The sequence below is a fragment of the Rhamphochromis sp. 'chilingali' genome (assembly GCF_963969265.1).
Source record: "Rhamphochromis sp. 'chilingali' genome assembly, chromosome: 14".
NCBI lineage: Eukaryota > Metazoa > Chordata > Actinopteri > Cichliformes > Cichlidae > Rhamphochromis > Rhamphochromis sp. 'chilingali'.
In genome coordinates this window covers 13,854,306-13,869,405 of record NC_137941.1, presented here as the reverse complement: position 1 = coordinate 13,869,405, position 15,100 = coordinate 13,854,306, and the positions used below count along the sequence as shown (strand labels likewise).

General features: G+C 39.4%; 1 protein-coding gene across 2 annotated transcripts in view; it reads left to right on the top strand.

The window, feature by feature from the left end:
- Positions 1–591: 591 nt before the first annotated feature.
- Positions 592–15,100, top strand: part of tmem198aa (transmembrane protein 198aa) — a 42,299-nt gene continuing 27,790 nt past the window's right edge. For both annotated transcript variants that reach the window (XM_080903588.1, XM_080903587.1), the window contains exon 1: positions 592–1,058. The gene's annotated coding sequence lies outside the window, so the exon portion shown is untranslated. The remainder of the gene's footprint in view (positions 1,059–15,100) is intronic.

Here is a 15,100-nt window from a genome sequence, read left to right as displayed (position 1 = left end):
CTCGGAGCTCTCCGAGGTTCTGAACTGACACTATATTTTTTTGCTGAAGGAGCTCACAGGCAGCAGAGCAAACATGAAAGGCTATTGAAATAGTAGGCCGGCACTTGTGTTTTCTCTACCATTACACTAGATGTAATTATATCTTGGTTGCATAATGTAGCATGAGAGCCCGCTTAAGGAGAAATCCTACTTACACATGACAAGAAAAATGGTTTAGTGTGTGGAAGCAGCTGTTCCAGAGGGAGCGATTATACAGTTTAATTTCATATTGCATGTAATGATATACCAGGCAAAAAGAAATTAAAAAAAAGAGAAAAATGGAGAGAGAGAGAGAAAATGTGCCCTTTGTCCCTCCTTTGCATCAAACTGCTTTACAGTAAATGTCTCCTTCTTTCCTTCTCTCTCACTTTCTCCTCCTCCTCTTCCCTTTCCCCCCTCCCATCACTCCATCTCCCGGGCTCTTTATCCCCGACAATAACAACATTTGGCCACGAGTCACCAAACCCATTCGTTCACATATAATCACAGGAATAGAGCACCCATCCACCTCCCCCCCCCCCCCTCTCGTGCTGCGGGAATGGTTCAATCCGCTGAGAGTGAGAAAGACGGGGAGCACAAAGGAAGCAGCGCGCATACTGTTCGTTTAGGAGGGAGATAATTGGGTGCGTGATGTAAACATGGAATTAAAAAAACCGTAAGAGTGCATTTATTTTTCACAATGCGCTGATCCATTATCGGTGTTTAATATTACATGGGGCTCTGGCTATGAACCACGTATCTGTCTGGACAAGGGAAGACAGGCAGCAAGTGAGAAATTGAAGCCAAGAGTGGAGGAGAGGAAAGAGGAGTTGAGCATTTTTTCATCTTCGCTTCAGGGTTTTATCTGGAGTTTCTCGCTGGCTTTGGACCGAACCCGCTTCATTAAGACGTGATGTCGGGTTTTTAAGCTGACCACACCGTCAAGAACAGATTTCTTCTTCTTCTTCTTTTCACATGCTTCCCCCCTTTTGAATATAGAATGACAAAAGGAAAACACGCCAATATGTTGCATTTCTGAGGTGAGTGAGTTTTCTTTGTTCAGTACAAAATGCAGTTATTTTATTTTATCATACTACATTGATTTTTTTATGGAACCACAGAGTGCCACAAGATTAACAGTAATAAGAATAAATACATAAATAACATGCAGCACCTTACCAATAGTGTAATTAAAGAACCCTCCATGTTTCCAAATGTTAAAGCGGTTCCAACAGCCAATTGTGTAGCCCACGGCATTGTGCCAATCAGTGTAATTGCTTTTGAAAATTAGACACAGGGAGGACCCTCAGCTCAAGCTATTGTTTTCCCTCTATTGTATTCAAACCGCTGCTTAAGGGAACATTTAGTGCTCTTACACAAAACACGAGCTCTTCGAGGCTACTCAAAGGTCGCATATCAGTGACAGCCATGTGAATCCTTCATGATGTGTGGGAATTAGTAACGTGAAAGCTTGAACTCTGTTTTTAACAGCAGTGTGCATAACTGGATTGGACAGAATGTAAACACGAGGAGCACAATTGATCGGAAGGGTCGATGGAAGTCACGTGCATTCACATTCTATCTATCTATCTATCTATCTATCTATCTATCTATCTATCTATCTATCTATCTATCTATCTATCTATCTATCTATCTATCTATCTATCTATCTATCTATCTATTTTCAATCAAACTCACTATCTAACAATATTTAAGCTATAAACAAAACATATAGGGGGCAGATCTCTTACTGGATTTCTACATAACCTTACTCTGCCCTGGGGTACAGTAATAGCACATGAAACATCTTCGTAATTAGTAGTTTGCCAGAGCAAAGGGAAAGTAATTATAGGCAACAACCCAGCCTATAAGTGCTCAGCCTTTATTTCCTTTGTTAAAGATGCACACGTTGTCTGTGCAACTCGCTAGTTGTGTTCTGCAAATGTCACAGCTCCAACGAGTGTTTATTAAGAGACGAAATTATTTTAAACTGATCGAAACAGAATAACTTCAAGAATAAAGACTGTAGTTATTGGCTTCATTCTCCATATATTTTAGTTGTAATTACGTGTGGTGGGGAATGTATGCACAGCTGTTAATGTGGTGCAAGAGGAGATAAACAAAAGAAGAAAAGCAGACTTTCACATGAAAAATACAAAACAAAAGAAAGCAAGAACCGTAATAGTGAAATGCTAGAGCGGGAGTTGCAGGGGATGTAAAATAGAGTGTGATTATGTTGAAGTTTGGCTGCTCTAAAATTACAGCTTATAAGGAACATTGTGGCCTTTTCCAAGCATGAAAAATTACAATGTGCATGCTAATAGAAAAGCTAAAAGCACATCCACTGTAGGTCCCTTGAGATAAAATGATGGATTTGAAGGTTGTGCAGTGTTTGAATACAGGACTACACAATCTGGAATTGCTGTGAAGGGATACTATGGGAGGGGGTGTTAAGAAGCTGCTCTGTAGTGACTGTTTGCTATGTTGCATTGAAGAGTGTACTGGTGTCAGCTCATTGAGTTTCTTGCCTTGGTGGCTGTTAAGTCTTTTAATAAGACTCTCTGATTCATTTCCATGGCTGAACTTTTGCCTTACTACAGGTGAACTTGAGGCGTGTTCTGAGAAACAAACAGCTCAAGGATTCAGCACTCGAGCTGTTTGCTGGAGTTCTGTTTTACCAATCATACATTTGCATTCAGCTCAGGATTCAACAAGTCTGGTAACAGAGCTGCTTCACCAGTGCACCTGTAGGTCTTCCAACACAGCATTACACAGTATAATAAAAATTTCAAGCAGAATAAATGCAGTTAACATTGACTCTCTGATGGCCCTCTTTTATGTGGATCTGACAGCAATTTTCAGTCAGATCCACTTTCTCTAAATGCACCAATGCTATGCACCATAGTTACAATGGTCAGTGGGTGTTATTTACACTTCAATCTGCTCTTCTTTGATGTTTGGAATAATGTCGGCTCTTGACATCAGATTTCAATCATAGTGTCATGAAAGGACCGCTTTGGTCTGTGTTTTAAATAATGGGGCAATGGCAAAGAGGCAAGAGGAAACTGGGGACTCAAAACTGTGCCATCTGCAATGGGAATCAAACACATACCTTCAATAGGTCCATTTGAATCCACTTTAATCACTGAATGATCAACCCATATTGCGCTTTCCCGATAGTTACGTAACCATAACAAAAAGCCCACCAGTCTTTAGACTTAGGACTCTGGCCAAATTGGCAGGCTGAAAAAACGAGACGTCTATCAAGAAGTGGACACTTATTTCTCCTTGTTTCATTTCTTCTTTCTTATTAGGTCGTAAAAATGAGAAAATTCACATAAAAAATTCTTTGTATAGCACAATATCTGTGATTTTTAGTTTGAATGACGCTATCACTCCAGTGCATTTCCGTTCTTGAAAGAAAAACAGTCCAGGGAAGGTAAACAAACAAAGAAATCCTCCCCATCCAGAAATGTAATCAACACTGGGGAAGATCTTAGCTAGAAATGCACTAATAAAATTTGCTGAGGGGAGGATAAGTGCCATATATGGGCTGTCATTCATACAGAAGATATAATTCATGAATTACCAGTGTTACCGTGCACTCTATGTACCCGGCTTTGACAACAGATTATGTAAGTGCAGCATGAGCCAAGAAGTCTCAAATTCAAAACTGAGCACAAAAAGTCTGCAGGGACCCCTCAGTCTGACAGCGCTAGCCTGCAACAGGCAGCCTCAGCCATTCAGCTAACAGGATGCGTACAGGGTTAAAGAGAGTTAACGAGGAAAGAGTGAAGAAGGATGCTGTCTGTCAAACTGCAGTGAAATAAGAACAAGTGATTTCAGGAAGAAAGAGATGGTGCAAACAAAGAAAGAGGCGGAGAGTTAAAAGAGCCAGGATAAGGAGTGTAAGTGCAGACGGAAGAGAAAGGTTAAAGTCAGTCCTAATCCCATTAATGCACGCCACTGCTGTGCTTCACATTGCAGTTTCCACATGCTGCTTCAAAGTAATCACCACATGTGTATTTGAGTCATTCAGCTCACCAGTGCACAGTGTGGGTACCATTTAAATGATATGAGCACTTAATGAAAAAAAATTAATGGAGACCAATGTGCCATCTGTATAATGCTGCCATTGTCAGGTTGAGAGCCTTTATTTCCAACCAGATCTGACTCAGAACATGTAAAGGCCCCCAGGCAGTGTGGCATTGTGTGTGTGTGTGTGTGTGTGTGTGTGTGTGTGTGTGTGTGTGTGTGTGTGTGTGTGTGTGTGTGTGTGTGTGTGTGTGTGTGTGTGTTGGCTGTCATGTTGGTTTGTAGCTGGAAGGGTCTTCTAATACCATCTAAGTAGACATGTCTCTGTATCTGCTACTATTTATGTGGTAGCTGCACACAGAATTTCAAAAACTGTGTATATATGTCCATGCAGATGCACATCATTCAGAACTGTATGTGTATTAGACCAGAGCTTATATTTTTTTAAAAATTCAAATCTGGTCACAGAATGTGTGAGGCCGTTGGACATTTGTCACACATGGTGTTATCAATGTAAATGGTGCCAAACAGAGTAAAGGGAGAGTAGTGCTGCAACTGAATGCAGTTATTCAGGACGGGTCTACAGAGAGACTGAAGTGTGAGGAGCCCAGCTAATAGAATCAGGGAGAGATAGAAGACAAGGCTTTCTACAGAGAAACTGTGTGCCACAGACTACAGTTGTGTGCTCACATCACCACACTAGTTTTCAGTCATGGAAATAAATTAAATGCATTTATTCACAATGTCTGTATGTATATAGTGGATATTGTCACTTGGGTTTTGTATCAGCAATGAAAAAGGGGCTTTTTGTGAATGATCACCTGGCTCTGCAGTGTTTTCTTGTAAATTGCTTTGGCACATTGTTACTGTTTCGGTTCAGTCTTGCCAATCTCGGCAGCCACTTTGCAACTGTTGGCAGCTGTTTTCAACAATTAACTTAAGATAAATGCACTGTATGCCCATCATCAATTGGCAGACTAAGACAAATCAAAACTCAAAGGAAATTGGTGTTTGGACTTTGTTAAGTAACCTATAATATGGCTGTTTATGCAAATGTCACTCAATGTCTAACTGATGTGTAAACAGGAAAAATGCTGTTTGTCAGTTGCTATAAACAGATATCTTAACTTTTAATCTTAATATGTAAGGAAGGGACAAGGATTTTGGTATCAATAGCTTTCTGGTTTCATCTCATAACCCAGTATTTTAAGACTACATTTACAATGGAAATGTCTATATTTTGCAGTTAAACACTGAGAGTCAAACGAGTTGACCTGATGGACTCTTAGAAGACTAAGAGTTTGCATAAATATATGTGAAAAGGCAATGCACTGCAAATTCTCCATTTTGTGGATTGTTAGCGTGCATTGTGATATGTAGTCATACATCAGCTCATTTGGGACATTTGGGCAAAGACAAATGAATCCGTGAGGGATTGAAGAGGAATTTTAACGCTGTGGCTTAAAGTAGGTCTTGTGTTCAGCAGGAGAGAAAGAGAGAGAGAAGGAGCAAAGTAGTTGAAAGCAGCAGTAAGACAAATGATGCTGGAAAGAGAGATGGTGAAAGACAGAGAATGAGCTGTAATCTGATGAAAGCCTCTTTACTCCCCTGTCACCTCACCTTCAGGCCACAAGCGATGACCAAGGCTTACACAGAGATCAATGCTGAGGCCGCTAGCACACAGACACACCGAGACACCAAACACATACACATGCTTCAGACATGCGCACGCACACACTTAATGATTAACTTTACAGGGACTTTCTCTTTGTCGCCAAAGGGAGGAGGTCCCCACAACAGATTTATGTGCACACAACATAAGTAATATAAATGCACGCTCACTCCTAAGATCGCTTCACTTTAAATGCTGTAAGGCTGCCTGTGGTACACGTGCAAGGTCCAAAGTAGATAGATGGTATACTGGTTGGGTAGAAACCATGATATTACATCTAAAATGAAGAACGCATTTTGTTGCCTTTGTGTTTTAGGGGTTTATAGGTCACTCAGACATTTCAATAGACTTGTAGCTCAAAGGGAGAAAGCAGGAGTGTAAGGAGAATGCTTCACAGCTCACATACAGATCACTCTAATGCATTTAAACCTCAGCAACCAAATAATCCCAGCCAACACTGTTTTTTTTTTATTTCTGCGTGTACTTTAGAAAAAAAAAAACAATCAAGTATAAAAAAAGGGGCAAAGGAAATGAATGAGAAAAGGGGAGATCTGGGTGAAGGCGAGGAAGATAAGCAAGCAATGAAAGCTATTTAAATCCTTGTTTTTGTTACAAAAAAGTTTAATAGTAAAATGATGCAACTCAAATTGGCATTGAAATAGCCTTGAGTTTTGTTTTCGCTAGAACAGAAGTAAATAGGAAATTGTGTCATTAATTTCTTCTAGCAATAACAATGCACTGTACCTTGTTATGACTGTTCTTTTAGAACAACATTTTACTTCCTGATTTGCCATATATACTATGGTAATGAGACATTTTTAAGCTTTGTAAATTGAATTTTTTTAGCTAAGCATGTTGTCCATGATGTAGTTTAAACGTAAATGGATTGATGGATGGAAATAAATTAGACCTCTCTGAGGTCCATATATATATATATGTATATACGGAGAGAGAGAGAGCTCGATCATCGATAAATATTCAGACATTTGAGCTGCAGTGGTTGTGATTTCTGTTAAGGAGTGAAATGAAGCAACAGCTCATGAGATCAGTTTTATCCCAGGCCACTCGTGGCCACTACGGATATGCCAGAGAAAGTCTTTGAAATTGAAATTCAGGTCTCACCAACTATCATCAACAACACACCAAATGTGGTGAAAACACACAAAGTGTCTGTCCTATGATAAAAGAATAAAAATAAAAGATTAGGTCAAATAATCTAATGACTATATTCAAGCACTGAACATGTCTAAAGGTTCAAAGAACTTCACACATTCACACGCACTTTGTACATACAATTTTAAATGGGCATGCATGTATGCATGAAATGTGTCCGTGGAGTGTTTTTGACTCTTTGACTCTGATTGTGGCTGGTTTTAGCCGCTTTTAGCTGCTGAGCCAAGTGCCTTTCTCTTTTCATTTTCCCTCTATACTCCCCCATTCCTTATCTATTAACTTTGGGCAACTTTTCTAACTGTTTTCTGTCGAAAATCAGGCAGATGTTGTGCGCATTGCCGATATGCAGATAGATGCAAGTGGCAGTAATGCTGGTGGGAGATAGTGTCATCTGATGTGCGGATTATGCTGTGTTATCAGTGGTCAAGTTAGCTGTTCCTAGCAGGCTACAGCAACCCTCAAGCCATTGAGAAATGTCCTGGTGATATCAAAGAGCAGCTCAGCACTTTGTCATTACCACTGTAGGAACTAGTGCAATTGGCACATCATTGTCATACCTTATAATCACAGTGTAACGCCCAGCTCTGCATGACAAAGGTCACCAACGCACACGTACTGCCTTTTCTTTAAAGACGGCGCTGACAAAGCTGTCACATTGCTGCTAACCTCCTTATTGAAATAAAGACCACTATGCTTTCATAATGGTTGAACAGCAATAATTTTACCTTGCATGTCAGAGGTGAGCTAAATAACAGTAATTTCAGTGTCTCTTTTTTTCCACAGCACTCTTTAATGAGAGCAGGTGTTAGACTGGAGCATAATGCTAAATGTCTTTCACAAGCTAGCCAGATTCCTCGCACACATAGACACACACACAAACGCACATACACACATGCACAGTAGTAGTCTTTTTGGTGACAGATGGACTAGATGGAAACAGTCATCCTGTCACATGCACACGAACGCTGTCCCTTTCTCTTTTCACTAAAAACAGAACAGAAGTGTGACAACGCAGATAAATAGTAACCATGACGTGGCTGTTTTCCTGAATCAAAATATCTTAAATAGTGGGACAGAAATATGAGATGAAAAGAAAAGCAGACAGCTTGAAAGTCTTACCTAGGTGTGTGCAAATATACAAATATTCACCCACATTAAAACCATTGACAAGTGGAGTGAATAACACTGTTACAGTGCAGCATTCTGCTGGGAAGCTTTCTTTCATGGCATTCATGTGGATAATATTTTTGACATTTGCCACCCACCTAAACACTGTTGCATTGTGGCAATGACAGCGTCTGATCCCTCCACCAGCACGACAGCCACAATGCAAAACCTGTTCAGGAACAACTCGAGGAACTCAGCAAAGAGCCTCAAGCACTGGTCAGGCTTCCGGACTCACAGATTTCAGTCGGATCACGTAATAACCGTGATCCATGGAGGCCCCACCCAACCAACCTACAGACTCAAATTATCCAACACCCCTTTGCCAGACACAACAGGACACCCATGGAGACCCTCTGTTTATTCCCTGATGGGTCAGAGATATTGTGATTGCATGAGGAAGACACAAAGAATTAAGCAGATGGTTTTTAATCAATTTACGTCAGCCTGTAAACAAAGATTGTTATGTTTTGAGACGTAATTAATGTACCCATGGCTCTATGAGCGATAGATCAAGAAGTGTTTCCTTTGAGTTCTCCAATATGCCAGTAAAACAACTATACCAGTTTAACCTTCAATAATAATGTAAAAGTCCATCAATATTTGACCTTATCAACATCTGAAATGTTCACCATCTACTTTCTCCACTGTCCAGTGATCCTCTGTAGTATCTTGTCAACCTCACCAGGGAGCAAGCTTGATATGTCAGTAATACCTCTAGTATTGTTAGGAAGGTTTACCGTAAACTAACCAGACTAAATCTTCATCCCGCTTTATCCTACTGAACTGCAGCTCACTGAGCGTCATTCCCATTTACTGTAACACACCTGCAGGTAAACCTTCTGAAACAAAAGGTTTGACTGCACAGGCGACACGCACAACATTAACCCGTCAGTAAATCAGGGTTACGGAGGACAATTATGCATGTAAACACTCACGCAGCAATGTTTCACATTTTAAAGGCACATTAAGTTTGGTTAGCTGTGATTTTTAGCACCAGAGTCATTAGAATCAAAATCAGAATACTTTATGATTCCCAGAGGAAATTATGTGGTCCAAAGAAGTTAAAGTACCACATTAAATAATACAATATATCACAAAATAGCTGTAATATGTAAATATGCCCAACATATTATTACACAAAATAAATATGAAGTATAAAGTCGAAATTCAGGTGCCCGCCCCTCTTATCAAATCTACATTTTGCATTTGAAGATTTTTGCTGTCAAGCACAATACCAGTCGATGCACGTCTGAGCTGTAACACCAGAAAGCAACATTTTAAAAAATTTAACAGTATCATCACTTTACAGAAACAGGTTGTTCCTTTGTACTCTCGACAGCCTTTTTGCAACACACTGTCAAGAGTTTTCTAGAATTTCTTTTTTAAAGTGAATATTTTCACAGTGTGGTCTTTTTATTATGCAGAGTAATGACAGCAGTGGTTTTTTGGAGTTGAGTCAAAGATCTCAGAGGTAAATATTTTAAACCCTCGACAAATGAAACAAAAACTTGTCTGCCTGGATGTAAAAAGGGGCTGTTTTTCTAATATTAATGAGCATAATGCAAAACATATTTGCTCATTATTGTTTTGTAAATATACTTTGCATTTTGCCAGCGTGAATCCCTTATTCTCCATTCTTAACCATACATGTTGTTTGCTATATTTCCTCGGCATAGGCTGGATGTGTTGTTGGAAAGTCTAGATTTGTTTCTTTCTTCTTCTTTAAGTTATATCCACTGTTTTCCTTTTTAACACTGAAGTCTCCCATAAACACGTGATAATAGGATGAATTTCACAGTTGTTCCCGCCTCCAAACATATTCTTGTTCTTGAAATTCGGTGTGTGTGTGTGTGTGTCTGTGTGGCCTTGCTGTTTTATGTTGCGCTCTTTCTCTGTGTAATTTCCCCCCTCCCTCTCTCTTTCTCTGTCCGGCCTTTGCAATCTCCAACCCTGAAGAGCAGCGTGTCCTCGTTCTGGTGATGCTCCGTCGCCAGCGCTCAGTTAGGGGCCTCTGAAATATTCATGCCGACGCGCATATACACACAAAACTAGAAACACACACAGACACAAACTATTTCAAACCCTTCATCTTTTTCTCCCTGTCAGTTTGCCCATATCTACAGAAGATTAGAAAATATAATTTATCTAGCAGCAGGTTTAGGGAGAAACAGCTTTACACTTGCAAACACTCACACACTCTCATGTCAGCGGCAGAGGCTGAAACAAACTATGCAATTCCTCTGAATTTCTACACAATACGGGTTTTACAATATTTACTGTACTTATATACTTTGTTTTTGTTTTTGACGTGATAATGTACAGGTGTGAAATATTTTTGCTTGAGATTTTTTATATAAAATGTGTCTTTTAAAGTGTGTATATTGTTTCTGCATCAAAGATCTTGAGAACAGAAAAGTCAACACACTCACAGAAGTGAAGTCACACCTCACTGTAAAAAGCTTGCACAGTTTTGGGGCCAGAGATACAAGCTGGCATGTAGCAGAACAAATCATAAAACACTTATTACAGTGCCAGCAGTGTTCAGATTTGATCTGTGACCTTAGACTATCATCTCATTTGGAGGAAAGAGGAACAGTAGCAGAACTCCAGCAGGGAGCACATCAACAAGCAGAAAGGTTATTACGCTGCCAGCGGTTTTGATATGTGTCCTAACATTATTGGCCTGTTATTTTCAGTCTGACAGAGGAATGCAAGCAAGGATATAGTGGAGCAAATCATCATGTGTATTGTGTCAAGGGGTTCTCTGGTTTGATTTAGGGCTCCTTTTTTAAACAGAAGCTTTCTTTTAAGGTTAACAGCTAAACATTTAGATTGAGCTGGCTCTTATGTTTAACTGTCGTGCAATGTGAGTAACTTAGGTCACCAAAAAGAAACAGATTTTTTTTAGACTGAACAAACATTTGTTTCTCCATGTTGTAATAAGAAAACCTGCGCATTAAAGTGTTGTGCAAAAAGTAATTATATTTTGCTACTAGGGAGAAACTTTCTTGTCATTTTAAAGTTGTCTTGAGCAACAGTTCCCCAGGCTTTCTGTCAAAAGCCTCTCAAAGTTTTTCTTTGTACATTGCTTTTTCACTAATTCTCAGTCAATTCGTGGACTTTTTTTATATACCTCTGAGCACTGACCTTAGAAATCATTCAAGCAATAAAAAACGCACCTCAGTAAAGGGATGAACCTGTGTTTTGTCTACACAGAAAACTTAGCAAAGAATCTATTTTAAATTGTACCTTTAGACACCTTGTTACTAGCCGCCTGTTACCAAACCATAATTTGTTCCCATTTATTTTATTGAATGCCAAAGATAACACGATTTGACAGGCAGAAAATAGCATTTGTGCACCAACAAGATGATTCTGAAAGAGCTGTTAGCTGAAAACTTGGCAAAGCTTGGCACAGTGTGCAGTGTGTCCTCAGAGAAGAAGTGGAAGGCCAACAAACTGTCTACATCAGATGTATCTAAAAGACATGGCGTTAAGAAAGAGGAAAATTTCAGCAAATACTTGACACATGACCCAAAGCTTCATCAGAAATGGCCTCAGTAGAAGGGCGACTGTTAAGAAGTCATTCGTATGGAAGGGAAACAGTGAGAGAAAATGCAAAAGTATGCCAAATTACACAAGATCCGCCGCCATAATGTGCTTGAATGAGCACATGTGAGGTACACTGAAGTAAAAAATGAACTCACTTAATGAACTCGGATAAAATCGAAGTCACAGATCCTGTGTCTAAAAAGGTTTGTTTGGCTTCTCTCTAGACTTTACATGCAAAACCTCTCTGTGCAGTATTATGATCTGTCTGATCTATAGCCTCATTTTTTTTTTTTTTCTCCATTATCCTAAAAAAATTAACACAATTCTAAGTGATACATAACATCTGCCACATGTGTCAGCTTTATTGCTGATGTATTAGGGCAACAACAACAGTTGCCTCGAGGAGCTTTATATTGTAAGGTAAAGACCCTACAATGATACAGAGAAACCCCATACTATTCTCTGTAGTAAACAAAAGCACTGGACAAACTCAGTTACATTGGCCTGAGGCTCAGGGTGAAAAGCTGAAGTCATAAGAATTTGTCCCATGGGTACACTGAATATCCAAGTAGTATTTTATATCCATTCATAATTATGGTTGTTGAAGTAGTTCCTGTGAACAGAGTGATCAATAGACAGGATATTACATCACCTCTCGATCTATGTCAGTACCAGAGGTAAACATGTTCTCATATGGAGCTTCAAGGAAATGGCTGTTGAGGCCATAATACACTCCTGTTGATCTAGCATTCGGTTCAGAGGATGTCCTACTATGTTGGTGAATTCTAAAGAGGAGCTGAATAGGGTCAAAGGTCGGGACTTTCTGTTGCCAGGAGCCTCAAAGAAACCATCACTGATTGGCTCTTAAAATGCACATTCCCTTGGAGACGAGCTCCCTGTCCCATTTGCGGGGTCCTTGTACCGCTGCTGGTTGTTATAGCAACAGACAGGACGTGACATTGTTGCATAATATGCTGTTTTTACTCTTCCCCGTTCTGACCTTATTGGTGGGCTATTTTCTAATCAACTATTTCTCTGCTGGTGCAGGGCAACAGGTCACCACTGACTGTTAATGGACTTAGTCATCACCCAGTGAAACAGACCTGAGGATGAAACTGGATGATTGCTGGATGATTGCTGTTGTGTTAATGGAAGATTTATGTAATTTACCAGCCTGATATGACATTAAACATTAGAACAGTGCTTTGGATAAAAGGATGGTACTCAACCCTACCATTTTCCTTCTGTGTGAGCTTAAATAATGTAAATAATCATTAGATGGAGACATTTTAGAACTCATTGGAATCCGACTAGTTGTGCGACAGTATCTCCCTGATGTCTCCTTGTGACTGTGGGGGTGTCAACAGTCCAGGCTTAGCATGCTTGTTAGCAACCAATGTGTATCTAAGCAACGCACCATGTCATCCAAGAATTTATGTGTCTTTGAGCAGCAAAGTACTTCATTTTTGTCTCCATCTGTAATATTGGATGCGTGCAAGGAGAAGAATTGAATTCCACACAGACCTGACAAACTAATCAGTTTTACTTTATCAGATTTTTGGCAAATGTGATAAAGAGCAAACAATCACCAAATGCACAAAAACAACAACGTTTTATGTAGTTCGAATTGTAGACAGGGTTCTGATTCAGAATAAGAAGTAAAGGACAGCTTTAGATTTCACTATGTTCTTATTCTTTTTGGCATTGCGGTAGAGTCCATTGTCATGAATACTCAGTTGGGTCTTCCTCCTGACTCAGAGAGCCTGTGGTGTAACTAAGCTGCAGCATTCACAATCTGTTTCACCACTGGAGTGGAGGCAATTATGAAGTGGAAGTCTTCCATTTGCTTCTCAGTTGTTGTTTTTTTTTTTGGTTTTTTTTTTACCAACTCTGCACAGAATGTAAAACAGTACAGTTTTTCTTTTGGTTTGAAACTGAAGCTCAGGATGTCAAGATTTTTTTAACGATTTGTTAGAAAGGAATAGGGTAAATATTTCTCCTTTAGAATGAAATGTCAAGATTAAGCTTTCCTAAACATTTCCTGTTTTGAATAATTTATAGGCTTGTGCAGCATTGGCAGTATTATACCCTTGCTTAATTCTTTCAAGTTTGCAATACTGAGCATGCATGTTATTACATTTTTACTTTTTTTTTACTTCAAATCTTGGAATGTGGCCAACCAGATAACTTTCTAGAAACTTTTCCTTAACTTTATGAACCTCACCACCCTTTAGTTACTAAGTTTTACATTAAGATTCCATTACAGTGCCAGTGTGTATATATGTATGAGCTTTACTGCTGATTTTTTCCTTTTCACTTGGCCCACCCCTTTCCTCCTTCCATCATAGTTATGCAGTCGCTTATTGAACAAGAACGTTGCTTTTTTCACTGCTGATGGTGTGTTCTTATTCTTGTTCTGTTCAATAAGACTACATGTCAGACTGACATCTGCTTACCACTGAATTCTTCCTGCTCTAGCAAGCCACAAGATGAAGGGCTAATATGCTCTTTATCTTATTTTCCCTGCAGGTGGTGAGACTTAATATTTACAAGTAACATTTAATCCAGATTGAAATTTTATTCCATTTTCATTTCTTGTGATGTCTTTTTTCTGTGTCACACTTCTTTCCTACAATACATAATGTCATAGCGTAAAACGTCGAAAAGCAGGCCGACTGTGCACTCCAGACGTGTTAAGATGCTAAACATCACCTTGTGCGTGCATGTAGTTGAGTCTGCTTGCCACAGTGCATCATCATCACCCGCTAATTTATTATTAAAGAGCACGGGCTTACTTTTCTGTGTAATCAGGCGTAATATGAATGTGTATCTGCCCAGGTTACATTTGCATACATGTGTGCATTCTTTTAAATATAAAGCCAGGAGAGGCAGAGCGTGTGCGAGTATGTCTTCCATGCTTGGATATGACAGGAGAGTTGAACTGAAGGATAACGCCTTAAAAAGGTGAAGGAACCAGAGTAACAGAACTTAAAATTTAGCATGCATCCCTAGGAGACTATAAAGAGAGCAGACTCCATTACACTGATGTGCACTGGTAGCAGAACTACTGAACTATACTGTACCTAGGACAATATAACACACAGTAAAATAATTTAAGTCTCCTCAGTTCCACCAGTACAGAGAATGTAGAACAAATAGTTCCCATTTGTACAGGATTTACATTTTAATGTATGACCGTGTATCGTTTTTAAGTCTTTTAGTAAGTCTGGGACTTAATTTGACAAAAAGCTTAAGATTTGCAGATTCTGACCAAGATGACATGAATTCACATATGGTCAGTGGACACAGCTGAAAAGCAATAATCTGTGTGAAGAACAGCTTTAGAAAGTGCCTGAATTGCTTTAGAAAGTGTTTGAACAGCTTGATAAACTACTGCAGCCGTTCTTTCGTGAAATAACGACAATGCACAGTAAAATAGTCCAATAATGCTTCCTTTAAACGTATCCACAGTTGAGTGTGTCT